Raw genomic sequence first — 16,554 nt, 5'->3', positions numbered from 1 at the left:
GAATAATACATTTTGACAGCACTGCACAGTCAGTATAAATAGATTATATCGTATTTTGTTTTTAACCGATGGATCGACATCTTCAAATGTTCAAATATTATGAGAGATAAATAAAAGTAGTGAATTCACATGCACGCTGATTCCAAATGGAAAAAGCATGGAAGGAAGAAAAAATGAGGGCACATCATAAATTCAAAACGATTATTAAAAGTGACATGACAAAGGATTAGAAATTGAAAAAATACATTTAAACCAACTATGTATAACTAATGATCTACATCACTTCCATAAAGATTAAGAAATTTCGAAGTAGCCGAGGAGATTCGAACCCACTATATTCTGCATATGTGAAAGCATCTTAATCATTACGCTATGACACTACTCTGGGCAACGACTCTGATTTTTAAACTCTAGAGCATCAGGCGAAATTACGATTTGCTTTCGTCGATGACTCGGACGTAAAGGCCCACCCGGGTGACTAGCTGCAGGGTGTGATACCTTGGATCTTAACCTACATCACCGTATATATGGTTTCGAAAATATCAATGTCACCTCTGGGGTCCTCTCCCTGTAAGAGGATTGAAAATGATTTTTTTGGAGGAAGAGCTGTTCACTACACATTAGTGCCGTTTCTAATCTCACTTTAAGGCGATTCGGCTTCACCGTCAGGTTCACTTTCTCTTGCTGTCGAAGTGTCAGGGGCATTACTTCATTCACTCGTAATATAAGACATCTTGGAGCGCTGACATGTAACCGTCTCTGCGGCTGACATACGAATGAATGTTCTCCGGATCTGTGAACGCTGTCCTCTTTCTCCCTCCAGCAGACGTTGTTGCACGTGCAACTGTTTCTCAAGAGTTAAAACTATCTGCAGGAACACCAGGAAAATGGGTTCATAAAGCGAGTCGTACCGTACCTGCAAGGATAGTTGGAAAATGAACTTCTCGTGAGATGGAACGTACGCGCAGAAATACGGTTGGCAGACAAGTTCTTAAGACATTTAACGTTTGAATTTAGACTGCAATCATCGTCGCACGCACTCTAAGGCTGTTTATATTAATGTTAACAACAAAGTTCTCTAAATTGTTCATAGATATGAACAACCTAATTGGAGGCACATTAATCTTGTTTTGGATTATAAAAAGAAGGCAGAAAACTTGCAACTTTACGACTAGTGGTTTCATTTATAACTTCAAACATGTGCCGCTGATGTCATATTTTCTAATTATATAATGTATCTTACGCACGACTCGTTTAGGGAAGTAATTTTCAATGTCAAAAAGTCTACCAGTTTTTTTAAAGACGTGTTGATGGGAGCTTGATGTTATTTTCGGTTTTTCCCCTCTTGAACTATACTTCGCATCTCTAACGGGTTGCTGGATCCACTATCCACTGTAGCCCGTCTTAAAAAATGTCTCTGAGCACTATGGGACTCAACATCTGAGGTCTGCAATCCCCTAGAACTTAGAACTACTTAAACCTAACTAACCTAAGGACAACACACACATCCATACGTAAGGCAGGATTCGAACCTGCGACCATAGCAGCCGCCTGGTTCCGGACTGAAGCGCCTTCAACCTCTCGGCCACAGCGGCCGGCTGCTAGCTTCCGAAATTGTTTTCACGTTTAGGCCGTTCAGCCCCCCTGCCTTGGAAACATAATTCCTTGTAGTCACCGGCAGCAGATGGCTGGGGAATATTGCTTCCCTTGTGAGTTCTCGAAATTTTATTCCCAGCAGGCGGTGTGAAACACTTGCCTTTTCGAGACAGTCACTAAACCTTTAGTCAGTGTACCAGCTTCCGACCACAAACCACTCATAACGAGTACAGAAAGACGGATCTCCTATCTTCAGGCTGCACAAATGCACCCTTCCCCCTGATGGCGGAAATGCTTTTGCGTCCCAAAATGACCCGGTGGCGAGGCCAACAATGATACAAGAGTTGCCTATTCAAAGTCTTAGCAAACTCTTCGAAATGGTCTCTCAAATGAAAACTGTGAGTCCGCTGACAACCACATGAAATTTCCTGCCAGATTAAAACCGTGTGCCGGACCGAGACTCGAACTCGAGACCTTTTCCTTTCACGGGCAAGTCTCTACCATCTGAGCTACCCAAGCACGACTCACGCCCCGTCCTCACAGCTTTACTTCTGCCAGTACCTCTTCTCCTACCTTCCAAACTTTACAGAAGCTCTCCTGCGAAATCTGCAGAACTAGCACTCCTGAAAGAAAGGATATTGCGGAGACATGGCTTAGCCACAGCCTGGGGGATGTTTCCGGGATGAGATTTTCACTCTGCAGTGTGCGCTGATATGATACTTCCTAGCAGATTAAAACTGTGTGCCGGACCGAGACTCGAACTCGGGACCTTTGCCTTTCGCGGGCACATGGTGTTAATCGAATGAACACGAATATTTTACGACGACATTATGCCTGCAAAGAAGCTGGGAGCTAATGCCTATGACTGTCAGAAATTCAGACTCTTTTGTAAGGTGTGTATCTGGATAAGTTATTTAAAAAAAATGAGTTTGTTACATTTTTGTCACTGACAGCCTGTCAAGAGTAAATCTAAAATTTCGTAATTTCCGAGTGGAGCTATCGATGCATTTGTTTCCGGAGCAGGCTTCTGTTGTTAAACTTCTCCACCCTCCCGAATAGTTTTTCCTTTTAAATCTTATGGGACTTAACTGCTAAGGTCATCAGTCCCTAAGCTGACACACTACTTAACCTAAATTATCCTAAGGACAAAGACTCACACCCATGCCCGAGGGAGGACTCGAACCTCCCTGTGTTTACAAGAGGACAGTACGTCAGAGAGGACAGGCAGTCCTTTTGGTTTTCTCGACGCCAGCGCCTCAGCCCGCAAACACTACGAGCTTCGCTGTGGCCTAATTGCCAGGCTCCAGTCCTCGCGGCGTCGGAGCGACGGCTTCGGCTGATCAGCAGCGCCTCCGTCCGCCGAACCAATCCAATTACCGCGGCGTGGCGGGACGGCCGTCGGCCAATCACATTAAGGATCCGCGCGACCGACGCACACTGTGCCAAATGTTATGGCGGAGCCGGCAAATCTGATTCTCCTGCAGCCGCGCCGCCTCCTCACACAGTACGAGTAGGGCAGCGCGGCGCAGCACTCCGTACACTCGGAAACGAAATCCAAACACTTCGCTAACTCTCCAAAGACTTGGTCGCGTGTGCACCAAAGTGTAGTCTCTGGTCAGATCGACGCGAAGACAGAAGAAGAATGTGCGTTCGTTTGTGGTACGCAGTACCGAATTCAGTTTCGGAAAAAGTTGTCTGTGTGGACAAGGTGTTATGGCAAAGTGAGCAGTAGACCCGGCCATGCAGTGAACTAATTTGGTAACGTGACCGTGTGCACCATCGTTCCAGTTCAGACGAGAGAGCGTTGTTACCTCGCAGTGTAAGAGGGGAAAGCAATCGGGGAAAATGTCTTTGCAAGCAACCGCTTAGGAAACAGGTCATCGATTTAGTATGATGAGCAACTTCATTATCAGGAGCAGCTTTTTTTCGTTTTCGCCATTTAACAACCTAAATTTCGTCGAGTTTTTTATGTAAATCGCTGAAAGAATCTGCTTTCTGATGCTTTTATTACGCTGCCATGAAAGTTTCCGATGATACGAAGCATGTCTGTTCTTACATCGCTCTTCCGCGAGTGTGGCGTAAGCTGTGACTTTTCCCCAAATATGCCCGTGGAACTGTAGAGTAAGTGTATTCTATTTGGTTATTGTATTCCATACTGAGCTGTTACTTAAATAGCACTGCCTTAACCAGTTACAGCAGCGCAGCATATCTCAGCGTTCACCCAGTCCTGAACATGTGATTAGCTTACTTTTTTATTTGCTTGTTTGTTATTGGTTTATCCAAAACTGTCTTAGCACTCGCTGCTTCGGTCGCGTAGACTGTATGGTCTGCATTTTTTTTTTTTTTGTCGTTCTTTAATCGAATTTTTATATTGTTACACCCACTGCTCATGTGTAAATTTACACACTCTGCAAACTATAAACAGATACTTATTTCCGCAGTTATGGCTTCAAAATTGCTTTAATAGCGATGTAGTTTCCTAAAAACGTTTCATCTCCTATTTCATCCCTTGGGGATGGAATTTCGAAAAATCTCTTCTTAAACGATATCTACAGTATCGCAGCTCGTGGTCTTGTGGTAGCGGGTTCGATTGCCGACGGGGTCAGGGATTTTTCCCAGTCTCGAGATGACTGGGTGTTGTTGTGTCGTCTTCATCATCATCATTCATCCCCATTACGGTCGGAGGAAGGCAACGGCAAACGACTTCCGCTAGGACTGCGGGTCTCCCGCATCGTCCTCTAGGCTCCACGGAGTTTGCGACCTCATCATCACAGTATAAGATCAACACCCGCTGCAGCTAAGCAGCGGTAGTATATTACAGACACATACCTTCCCTGTGAATCAATCAATTTGTTTATTAGCAGAAACCATAGTTCCTGAGTTTAGCCTTCACATACAGAGAGTAAAACGCAGAGGGGCAGTATAATTTCTAATTCGAAATCTAGTTAAAATGTAATGCCTCCTACATTTTTGTTAAGAATTTCAAATCCAGCTACGTAGATTGAAAGCCACAACACTGACGATTAATTTAGGTTTTTTGCTTATAATATCCGTCCGTCTCCATACTTTTGGTCCACTTTTTAACAAGTTCATGAATTCCATTGTAGTAAAACGCACGGTGCTGCTGCCAAAGCCGTTGAAAAAAAGGTTCAAATGGCTCTAAGCACTATGGTACTTAACATCTCAGGTCATCAGTCTCCTAGAACTTAGAACTACTTAAATCTAACTAACTTAAGGATAGCACACACATACATGCCCGAGGCAGGATTCGAATCTGCGACCGTAGCAGCAGCGCGGTTTCGGACTAAAGCGCCTAGAACCGCTTAGCAGTTGATGCGATGACGTTTTTATGGCCTCCCCATCTTCAAAGTGTATCCCGTGATGAGCATCCTTTGGCGGCCCGAATGGATAGAAACCTGGCGCTGCCAGATGAGGGCTGTATGGCGGATGAGGCAAGATCTGCCATCCAGTTTTCACAATCTTTTCAGTGGTGTGACGGCTAGTGTGTACCCTGCATTGTCATGCGAAAGAACTATATCAGCCATAACTCTTGTTAGGCGAACTTGCTGAAGACGTGCTTTTAGCTGTTGGAGGGTTATGACGTATTGGACAGAATTTATTGGGCATCCCAGCTCCAAAAAATCAACCTTAATCGCGCCATCTACGCCCCAGAATAGTGCAGCCACAACTTTCCTGCCGACCGCATAGTTTTGAACTTTTCACTACAAGCATATCCGAGGTGTCAACAGAAATCGAACACAGAATCTCCACGATAGTAGCCATCAACAGTACTAAACGACACAGGTGGTCTACTGGTTAAACTAAGCAGCTTAGCAGAAGCTAGTAAGATGCAGTGTCGAATGCTACTCTGGGGCACAGTGAGTGCATTAGCATACATATATTAACAAAGAATACCTTTCTCAAGTACACGAATTCCGGCCACTCTTTATTTAGGAAAATATGTTTTCAGCTGAAACTACTCCGAGACTACGCTGATTTTCTGAAACGTTCTCACTTCATATGTTTTAACACGTAGATCTGACTTAAAATTCTGAACAGTAATTGTAATCTGGTCAGCACAGAATGTTGCATTAAGTCCGAGCGGAGATATATAACTGTCACATTAATATTTAAAGTATTACAGTTTCATTCGTAGGTACAGACACACACAAAATTACGCACGTAAGCGGGAAGAGTGGAACTGATTTACTGTTCTAACATAGTAACTGGTAACAAGGTGCCTGTATATCGAGAAACCATGGTATCTTAATGATTTCATAGAAAAACTAGCTGTTTCTCGCCACGCCTTGCTGTGGCTCAGTCTGCTTAAATAGTCTGCTTAAATAGAAAAGAGAGAAAAGGGAAAGCACGTGTTTCTAATATGTATGGGAGCTGGATATACTCCCTAATCTCCTTCTCTCCCCCGTCTTTGTCCATCTCCCCCTTTCCCTCCCTTTGTCCATCTTCCTCTTTCCGTGTCTCTTCGTCCATCACCTCCACCTCCTTTCTCTGACCATCTTTTCCTCCCCCCACCCCTCTCCCCACCCTCTCCTTCTCTTCCTCGTCCCTTTCTCTCCCCCTACTCCTTTCTCTGTACATCTCCTCCTTCCCATACTCTGTCTCCATTTCCTCCCATGCCTCTGTTCACCTCCTCTTCCCCACTCTCCCTAACCTTGAGCCTTGCTTGTTTTCATTGCAAATTCAGATTCCGTAGCACTATTCTAATCATAAACCAATAAGCCAAAAATACAACTTTCCTGTTTGTTGACAACGTTCCACTATCGTATATTTTATAACGCTTTCGCATTATTCAGTTTACATAAATTTATCTATTGAAAAATAGGTAAAATAAAACACGCGCTTATATCAATGGGATGTTATGTCAAAATTTCAAAGTAACCCGGCAGGAAATTTCGGTAATACACGATTCTGAACAAACGAACATTTACATTTGTTTATATAGATTAAATTTAGGTGCAGTTTTCAATATATTAAACACTGAAAGAAACGATTCATAGTTAATGTTTTGGACAAAGTAAATATCTTTTCAGCCGGCCGCTGTGGTCGAGCGGTTCTAGGCGCTTCAGTCCGGAACCGCGCTGCTGCTACGGTCGCAGGTTCGAATCCTGCCTCGGGCATGAATGAGTGTGTTGTCCTTAGGTTAGTTAGGTTTAAGTGGTACTAAGTCTAGGGGACTGATGACCTCAGATGTTAAGTCCTATAGTGCTTAGAGCCATTTGAACCATTTGAAATATCTATACAAAGCAGCATTTTGTAGAGATTGGTTGATTTTAAAGTTGTCAGTCAAAGGATGGCAACAACAAAGAGCTCGAAAGAGAAATCGGTTTTTTAAACTTTGAGCGAGGAAATCGCCTATGACTTGGGGCGCACGCCTTCATTCCCTTGAAATACTTGGAGACAGAAAAAACCAACCCAAGCTACAATGGGTAGATCGAGAGATATTTTGTTGCACAGATGATAGTTTTTATCTTCCTACTGCTTATTGCTCCTGCTGTGTGAGAAGCACTGTGAGCAAAATGCGTCCTGGTGGCGTTTCACGCGCGTGCGCTCGTGGCTGTCAGTCCGTCAGACGTCAGCCCACGCAGTTTCTCTGTGTACTGACTCACCACCACCGGGCCGAGTGAAAACAGGTCCGTAAACAACGCAAGCATGAGTCCAGATAGCTCAGTCGGTAGAGCATTGGGCTTTTAAACTCATGGTCCAGGGAAAAGTACCTGTTCGCGCGAAACAGTTACTCATACAGTACTTCTGTACGAGGGTGTTGTGTCAAACGGAGGAAACTCTTCGGAAACAGGTCACCCATTTAGTACAATGAGCAACTTCAGACTTCATTATCAGGAGCAGCCTTTTTCGTTTTCGCCATCTGACAACAATCTATATTGCGACGAGTTTTTAATGTAGATTGCTGAAAGAATTTGCTTTGCAATGTTTGTATTACGCTGCCGTTAATGTTTTCGACGATAAAAAACCACGTCTGTTCTTACATCCCTCTTCCGCAAGAATCTCTTAAGCTGTGGCTTTTCTCCCAAATCCACCCGTGTAACCGTAGAGGACGTGTACTCCATTTGGTCATCACATTCCACATTGAGTTTTCACGTTAATAACACCGTCTTAGCCAATTACAGCAGCGTAGCATACCTCAGCGTTCACATAGTCCTGAACGTATGGTTACCTTACTTTTTTATTTGCTTGCTTCTTACTGGTTTACTCAAAACTAGCTTAGCGCCCGCTGCTTCGCTCGCGTGGACTGTGTCATCTGCACAGTTTTCTTTTGTCTTTCTTTAATCGAATTTTTATATTGTTACGCCCATTGCTCATGTGTAAATTTAGTCACTGGGCAAATACTGTAAAACCAGGTACTAATTTTCGCAGTTATGGCTTCAAAACTACAGAATCTCTAGGGTGATGCTTTCGGGCATGGGGCGCTAGGTAAAACTTGATCTACTAAGTCCCCTCTACAACCTGTAGGAGTGTGTAACATGAATTACGAAGCAAACACCGTGTATACTCCCTACCATGAAAATCCCTATTACGACATTACGAGAAGCCTGCTCTGGGAGTGAGAGGCAATAGTGAGTGTTCTGACGAGGTGAAGCAGCTAAGGTGGGCAAATTGGAAAACGAACATTATACTCTTTCAGCGACAGTACATTGCAGACCCTTCAAACATGGGACAAAAAAAGCAAGAATACAGAGAAACTACAGTAATGAGAAGAGCTCATTACAATTTCAAGCATGATTCGCAAATAAATATTAAGAAAGTTACAATTGTTCTGAACTGTTATAGACAACTAAATTAATAAAACTGAACTACTGGAGCGTCGTGAATATGTGAAATGTCAAAGGACGATGTCAATAGCAATAATGTTCCGTAACTATACTGTAAGTCCTCCACAGCCGCACATAAATAGCGGCAGCATGGTCTCCCAGAGACTTAGCTAATATTCTTAGTTGTTAAGTACTAACAGTTTGTAATCTGATATATTTTAAGTGACTAGCTTGTAAATATTTATTAATACAATTTTATGAAACTACGTTGCAGGCGCGACTTAAATTGAATGAAGTAAGTAAATAAAAGATATTTCAACTAAGGAGCAGAAGGATACCCGTTCTTCAAAATTGGTCATGTGTATTTATAATTTTACATAATTTCTAGTCATTATGAAAACGGATAAAGGAATGAAGTGTGAATTTTTTAACTAATGTGTTTGATCTTGTGTTGTTTTCCCAATGAAAGGTCACAAAATGACGACAGCTGTTTTTACAGTGTTCTAATATCTTACATGTGTGCATTTAGCTTCAGATATGAATGGTAGTCATTATTTAAGTATTTAAAATTGTCACAGAAAGCACTTAACGGCGTGCTGTAGGACTAGCGTGGCCTGTCGCTATTATGTCGTCATTGTATATTGGTTGGTCGTCGTTGCTGAGTCGGTGGACAGAACTGTGCGACGGAGCGGCCACGCGCACAATACACTTTTCTCTGGGCTTAGGTTATCTGACTGTGTGTTTCGGTGATTGATTTTGCACGATTAACGAACTTCGTTTATTTGTGCATGTTTTCGTAGTGGTTATTCAGGGTAAAGAATTTTAGTTTGTGTCAGGATGGATACTGGGAATTGCTCTTTCGGGCTAAGAGTGTTTGTTGTTGATTCCCACGATTTAATATGCAGCTGAGTGAACTTTGCTCACACGTTCTCTATACTCGATGCTCTGCTCACGTTACAATTACTATGTAAGTGTTTTTCATTTGAAACCGTAATTTATGTGAGGGAACTATTCACACATGTCTGAATATTGGTCAGTAGACATTTACTTGGTTTGAACTATAATACTCTGGTTTCGTCAATATCATTAACCCTACGGATTTATGCAGCCGTTTCAGTTATTGTTGTTGTTGTGGTCTTCAGTCCTAACATTGATTTGATCAATCTCTCCATGACGCTATATTCTGTGCAAGCTTCTTCATCTCCAAGTAACTAATGCGACCTACATCCTTCTGAATCTGATTAATATCTTCATTCTTGGTCTCCCTCTATGATTTTTACTCCCACATTTCCCTCCAATACTAAACCGGTGATACCTTGATGTCTTAGAATGTTTATCCGATCCTTTCTTTTAGTCAATTTTTATTACAATTTTTTCTTCCCAATTCTATTAAGTACCTTCACATTACTTACGCACTCTACCCATCTAATCCTCAGCATTCTTCTGTAGCACCACATTTCAAAAGTATCTGTTCTCTTCTAGCCTACACATTTTATCGTACATATTTCACTTCCATAGAAGGCTGCTCTCCAGACAAATACCTTCAGAAAACTTCCTAAAACTTAAATGTATATTCGATGTTAGCAAGTTTCTGTTCTTCTGAAAAGCTTTTCTTGCCATTCCCAGTCTATATTTTATATTAATTCTACTTCGGCCATCACCAGTTATTTTCTGCTCAAATAGCAAACCTGATTTACTACGCCTACTTTCAGTGTCTCGTTTCCTAGTCTAATTTCCACACCATTACTGATTTAATTCGACTACATTCCGTTATCCTTTTTTTGCTTTTGTTGATATTCATCTTACATCTTACTTTATACACTGTGTTGATTCCGTCGAACTGCTCCTCAAAATACATTGCTGTCTCTGATAGAATTACGCGTAATTAAATATTGTTCGTTAATATGCCTACTTACATAAAGGCTATAGGATCAATTCTGTAATAAATGTATGGGCTTTAGAGAGCTGGTGCATGACCGATGTCTACGGTATCACAACACATGTCCAACAATTCATGTCTTGCATTACCTATCCCGATCACGCCAGTAAAACCGCTGATGGAGTCTTAGACTAGCGTGGTATTTAGCGTCGAAGCAGTACTAGAGAAAATGAGCTTGCCCGCGCGTAGCTAACTGCACACTGCATGGAGTCGTTTGGTCGAAAAGATTACCATCTAGATGTATCGCCCACAAGTTCCGGTCCAATACTCGTTAGGTACGAGCTGCTTTCAGAGCTACAGAGGAATTATCTTTCTAAATATACTTATGGTGTACGTAGGGAGACGATACCTTCTTACAAACGGCAGCTGTGTGTTCAGTTTACCAAAATGACCACGTTCTTTGATGAGTGAGGGAAAGTTGTTCATACGTCGTTTAGGACTGGGTGTGTAACAGAATCTTTGTACTGAGAGACACTAAGGTTGCTCGAGGTTGACATGGACTGAAGTCCAGGTCTGTGTCTTGTACCAAATGTGAAAAGGCAAGTACGTTAACGCTGTCCTACCGAATGAGCTTGCATTTAGGCATAAATGGACATCGTAAGTGCGTGAACAATGGGAGAAAACATTTGACATGCTATTAAACGTAACGAGAAAAGTAAAGAAACCAATAATTAATCGATCCTTGCAGGAACCTTGATACTACACCGGTCTGTTGTGACCCGTTTCTCTCGTGGGTTACAAACTTTTAGTGAGATGTATGCTACGAATGGAGCCACTGTGTAGAGCTTGGAAAATATACAGTTTTACACGTGTGAGTTTCTTACGCAGAACGTCAGAGTCGGGAGTCGAAAAACTCGCCAAAATCGAAAAAGCACATGATATTTTCCTGTTGTATGGCTACATTTAATTTTAAGTAGTCCCTCACTTTTGTTTCGGCAATCGCTAGAGAAAGCACGAAAATGTTCGTCTACAAGTTAGTAGTTGGGATGTAAGTGAAACATGCAATTCAAGCATGTGACAGGGTGCACATTATTTCGAAAGTCTATATTTGGACAACAGCTACACAGTTCAAACATTTCGAAGAGGAATAAAATGATGTGTAATACGATAAGTGTATCAATATTCATATCACTTTTCACCTTTCTCTTGAGAAGAAAACATTATTTAAAGGTGAGAAGCTTACAATTTGCGTTTGATACCAAGAATAATTGTTTTATACCTATGTGTTTATGATGACCGGTTTCGGCTTATGTTAAAGCTGTCCTCAGATTTTTTTGGGCCCCATGGATTGTGCTGGCGGCTCCTCGGTTTTTCACGTGATATGTACTACCGTGGTATCAGGTGAAAAGTAGTCGCCGACACCACCCATAGCTCCCCCCTCCCCCACCCCCCCCCGAAAAAAAAAAGAAATCTGAGGATAGTTTTAACATAAGCCGAAACGGGTCATAACAAAAAAAATATTATTGTGATCTTGATTGTTGTTTTTAACCAAAGTATAGTACCAGATCGCAGCGCTCCACGGACAATGTTGGCTAAATTTATGTATGTCCTAATTGACAGAAAGCCGGTATGTAAAAACCAACATTAGGAGAGGAAATAAGCAAATTACTTGTTTCCTTCAGTATGACACTGGCCTACCAAGAAGCAGTGAAAGAATCCATTAACGTGAATATCCTTCATTTGTTACATTGCTACAAACTAGCATTATGTAACTGGAGAAGTACACGTTTCCAACGTACTAGTATTTTTTGCCTTGTCTCATTGATGTTTATTTTATGAGAACAACATTAATTCAGTTGCACAATCCTCTTTGCTGCAGATGCAACCCCGAGCTGACGAACATGACCGCCAGCAGCAGAGGGCACACACAATCTGATAATGAAGGCGTACACCAATTCAGGGCAGCGAAATTTAACGAGTGTGTTACACTATACGGCAAGACCCTACTCTCCACTGTAGCTGTACGAGGCGACACTACATCAGTGTTTACAACTGATTATGGTGAATATTGTTGTATGCGTTTTAATACTTGCAGTTTCACTTTTATGGTCAGTTTTAGTATTAACTCACTCAAAGCTTCATCAAGCAAGTGCGTTTATTATCTAATTATTAATGGGAAATGGTTGCTTGGTCGTGTGTGTGTGTGTGTGTGTGTGTGTGTGTGTGTGTGTTCAGTTTTAGTATTAACTCACTCAAAGCTTCATCAAGCAAGTGCGTTTATTATCTAATTATTAATGGGAAATGGTTGCTTGGTCGTGTGTGTGTGTGTGTGTGTGTGTGTGTGTGTGTGTGTGTGTGTGTGTGTGTCATCACCCAGTTCATGGATTACAAGATTTTCCTCAACGATTTTGCATACACTGTTCCAGTTATACGACGGGCGTTCAATAAGTAATGTGACACTTTTTCTTTATTGGCCAATTTTGTTCGAAAATTTCTTATAGGACATCGAGGAATATTCCCGTTCCAGCCCCTATAGTTTCATGAAGTTCTGATAGGTGGTGGCGTTATAAGTAGCCTTAAAAATGGCGTCTGTAATGGAGGTGCTTTCAAAGCAGTCGCCTTTCATTGAGTTTATTTTGGTGGAAGATCAGACCATCGCAGATATTCTTAAGCGCTTAAGGAATGTCTGCGGAGACCTGGCAGTGAATAAAAACACGGTGAATCGTTGAGCGGGGCGTCTGTCATCATCGCAACAAGGTAGCGCACACCTGTCCTATCTCACTTATGCCGGTTGGCGCACACAGCTGTGACTCTTGCTGTGTTATTCGCTACACAAATGCAAACGAACCTCTCCTTCTCCGTGAAACGCAAGGCCTCACATAAGTCTGCGCGTCCGAGTGGAGCTCACAAAACTTCATTGGACTGTTCTTCGTTGCCCCCCTACACCCATGGTCTCGCCCAATGAAGGCTGCACTCCGCGGGAACCAGCATGTGAATGATGCTTCGGTTATGGATGCTGCGAGACGCTGGCTTCGTCGACCAGTAGAATGGTACCATACGAGCGTACAAACCCACTCAACAAGGTGGCCTTTGCATTGAACGGAGATCATGTGCCGGCCGGAGTGGCCGAGCGGTTAAAGGCGCTACAGTCTGGAACCGCACGACCGCTACGGTCGCAGGTTCGAATCCTGCCTCGGGCATGGATGTGTGTGATGTCCTTAGGTTAGTTAGGTTTAAGTAGTTCTTAGTTCTAGGGGACTTATGACCACAGCAGTTGAGTCCCATAGTGCTCAGAGCCATTTTTTTGGAGATCATGTTGAAAACTAGCGTTTTGTAGCTAGAAGAGAGTGGAGTAATCCGTGAATCGGGACATGAATAAATTCAATCTGATTTCAGACAAAAAGTATTGTATTACTTACTGAACATCCCTCGTAGACCACCGAATATCGAAGATCTCATGGTAGCTATGAGTCCACTGTGCGACGAATATTTCATTAAGCAACAGTAAGTCTTCTGGCCATTTGGGGTTCTTACGTTACAGAGACGTAGGAATTAAATACTATATGAGGCTCATCACAAACATCCTAGATATCTGGAGACACACTGGGGTGACTTAATACGAACCACGCGACGTTCAAAATTGCTTAACGTCACGCATAGAGCTCCCGAAGTCAGGTTCAGCACTGATTCACCACCGTGGTATGAGCAGACAGAGAACGAGTTCGGAGCCTGGATAGCTGAGCCGGTAGAGCATTAGGCTCTTAACCTAAGAGTCCAGGGTTTAAGTCCCTGTTCGGGTGTAATTTTTTATATCGATCGTATAGAAGGCCGAAAAACTTGATCGCTGTTTAAGCAAGTTACTATCCTTTTGGCTAACCTTTCTCCTCTAAGACATTTAATAAAAAATATGAGTGTTTAATGGAGAGACACAAGCGACAGCGCAGTAAAAAGGTTTCGATGAATGGATGGCACAAACACAATACTTTGTATAAAACTGAACAAAATCCACCTCATAATTGTGGCATGAGCATTAAAACGCGTAGAGTACGTACGAAGGAAGTCACTATAGCAGAAGATCGATGTTACTTGTGCATACATTTTAAGATTGCAGTCGGTGTTACAGTTGCTTCTGTAATACCAGATTTCGACATTATTAGCAACATTTCCTCGGTAGCAGCTTGCTGGAATTCAGAGTACAATCTAACCTCAAGATGTAAAAATTAGCTGCTGAGTTACGTGAGAAGTTACGTAACCTTACGTACACTTGATCTATATAATACGTACCTTGTAGTAAAATCAGTATTTCCAATCTGGGATATTGAGACGTTGTTTTGTTTAAAGTTTTTTAGAAATAACTGCAGCCAGTCGCCTTTGGCTATGTTATATTATTTTCATTTTAGCGTTAGTAGTTTCGAGTCGCCTTGTCACTTATCAGATGGTACACAGTTATTAGTAGTCGATTGTACGATTTTTGGGATAGTAGTGTAATTTGAATCCGTGGGATTAACCCTGGTGCACAAGTCAATTTGGAAAACATTATTCATTTTTTTGCAGTTATGCTTATTACACAGCACAAAGAGCCCTTTAATACTATAACTATCAATAGAACTGTGTAGCATCTGATGATGAGTCACTAGACGACTTAAAACCAATCGCAGTAAAATAAAAATTATGCCATCACAAAAGACAACTAATTGCAGTTATTTCTGAAACCGTTTGTTCACTTCAGTCGTAGTGTTCTACATCTGTAATGGATAAAAATTGAGTATTTCTCTCGTTTGTCTTCGTATTTCAAATAAGCAGACTGCGGTCTATTAGACAAAATATTTAACATAAAATTTTCGCCCGAACAGGGACTTGAACCCTGGACCCTTAGGTTAAAAGCCTAATGCTCTACCGACTGAGCTATCCGGGCTCTTCTATGCGATATTCCCAGCAGGAAAATTTGCTGCCAGCATGCCGATGAGTAACTGTAACAGGTGACGTGTAACGTGGGACGCTTGGCCTGTTGCCCAAGCCCAACCGGCGATATACGCACGCGTGAAATCGGCTTCGCTACCAGGATCCGTACTCGGTCGCTGTTTATTTATCGAACGGTTCACGGTACTTTTTCGGTTCTTGTCAACTGTCTGACTAAAGTAAATAAAGAATGTAGTGTCAGTTCTCAGACAAATCTTTTTCACGACAATTTAAATGAATTTAAAGGAATCTATACATGGTACAGAAATGTACGTACGTATGTGACTGTTTGTATGTTTGTCATCTCCTCCTAAACTGCTAGACCGATTTCAATCGAACTCAGTATACATACCCCCTACTGTCAGGCAACAATCGGCTGCGGGGATAAGAACCACTCACCTATCATAGATCATGAGAAACGACGTCATAAACAACGAGATGCGTGAAAAACTGCCGCATCATGCATGACATTTAAATTCATTACTTCTGTGTTAGTAACTCTATTCGCAATTTATTCAGCAGACAGTACCGACATATGCCACTAAATGCACCTACAAAACTGTACCATAGTACCATACACAGTTCGAGATATGACGCCACAAACACTAAACTACATGAAAAAAATGTTGCGCCATGCATGAAGTTTTAATACATTTATTCTTTACTGCTACGACGATCCTACGATCGAGTCAGCTTCAGGAGATCCCTGACTCCTGGCAGCACTTTTGACAGGTTTCAACTGCGAAGAGCAAACGTCTGAAGGCGAAAACAATAGCTGTCTATACAGCTATGAAGAGGCACTGCCATAGAGACGTTTACAAAGGCGCGTTGTAGACACACGCAGCAGCCGCGCCCAGCTTGCAGATAATGTCCGGAATACTGTACTTATACATTTGTACTTCAGGCATACCGCTTTGTACGGCTGTTTCAAAACTTCGAGGGTTTTCCAACGGATACATGGAAACGAAAATACAAATGTAGTTAATTTTTTTTTTTTCGTTTGTAATAGATAATTGGGAATAGATACTTGGTAAAATGAATACCCGGGCATTCCGGGTTTGTCACCTAGTCCAGAACTGCTACTAATATTCCATTGTAAAAACGGCATTACTACAGACACACAACAGCGTGATTCCAATAGATCTATGATTTATTTCTCACGAACGAACGTACATCATGGAATAAGCAATAGATCATCTCATGACTAATGAATATTGCCAGAGTAAATATAATTACAAGTATCAACCGGCAACATCCTCCCTACCCTGGTCAGCTTCGAGAGAGATGACCAGCTGAAGGAGACGTTAAATTATGGACCCTTCCGAAGTTTGT

General features: G+C 42.1%; 1 protein-coding gene and 2 non-coding genes across 3 annotated transcripts in view; 1 reads left to right on the top strand and 2 right to left on the bottom strand.

Moving 5' to 3' along the window:
- Nucleotides 1-16,554, bottom strand: part of LOC126203931 (prickle planar cell polarity protein 3-A) — a 1,288,897-nt gene that overhangs the window by 1,038,924 nt on the left and 233,419 nt on the right. The gene's annotated exons all lie outside the window — the stretch shown is intronic.
- Nucleotides 13,991-14,063, top strand: Trnak-cuu (transfer RNA lysine (anticodon CUU)). The gene has a single exon. It is a non-coding gene; the product is annotated as a tRNA-Lys (tRNA).
- Nucleotides 15,106-15,178, bottom strand: Trnak-uuu (transfer RNA lysine (anticodon UUU)). Its single transcript has one exon. It is a non-coding gene; the product is annotated as a tRNA-Lys (tRNA).

This window comes from Schistocerca nitens, chromosome 9 (genome assembly GCF_023898315.1).
Source record: "Schistocerca nitens isolate TAMUIC-IGC-003100 chromosome 9, iqSchNite1.1, whole genome shotgun sequence".
NCBI classification, from domain to species: domain Eukaryota; kingdom Metazoa; phylum Arthropoda; class Insecta; order Orthoptera; family Acrididae; genus Schistocerca; species Schistocerca nitens.
The sequence above is the reverse complement of the archived record's forward strand: the minus strand, read 5'-3'. Positions and strand labels throughout refer to the sequence as shown.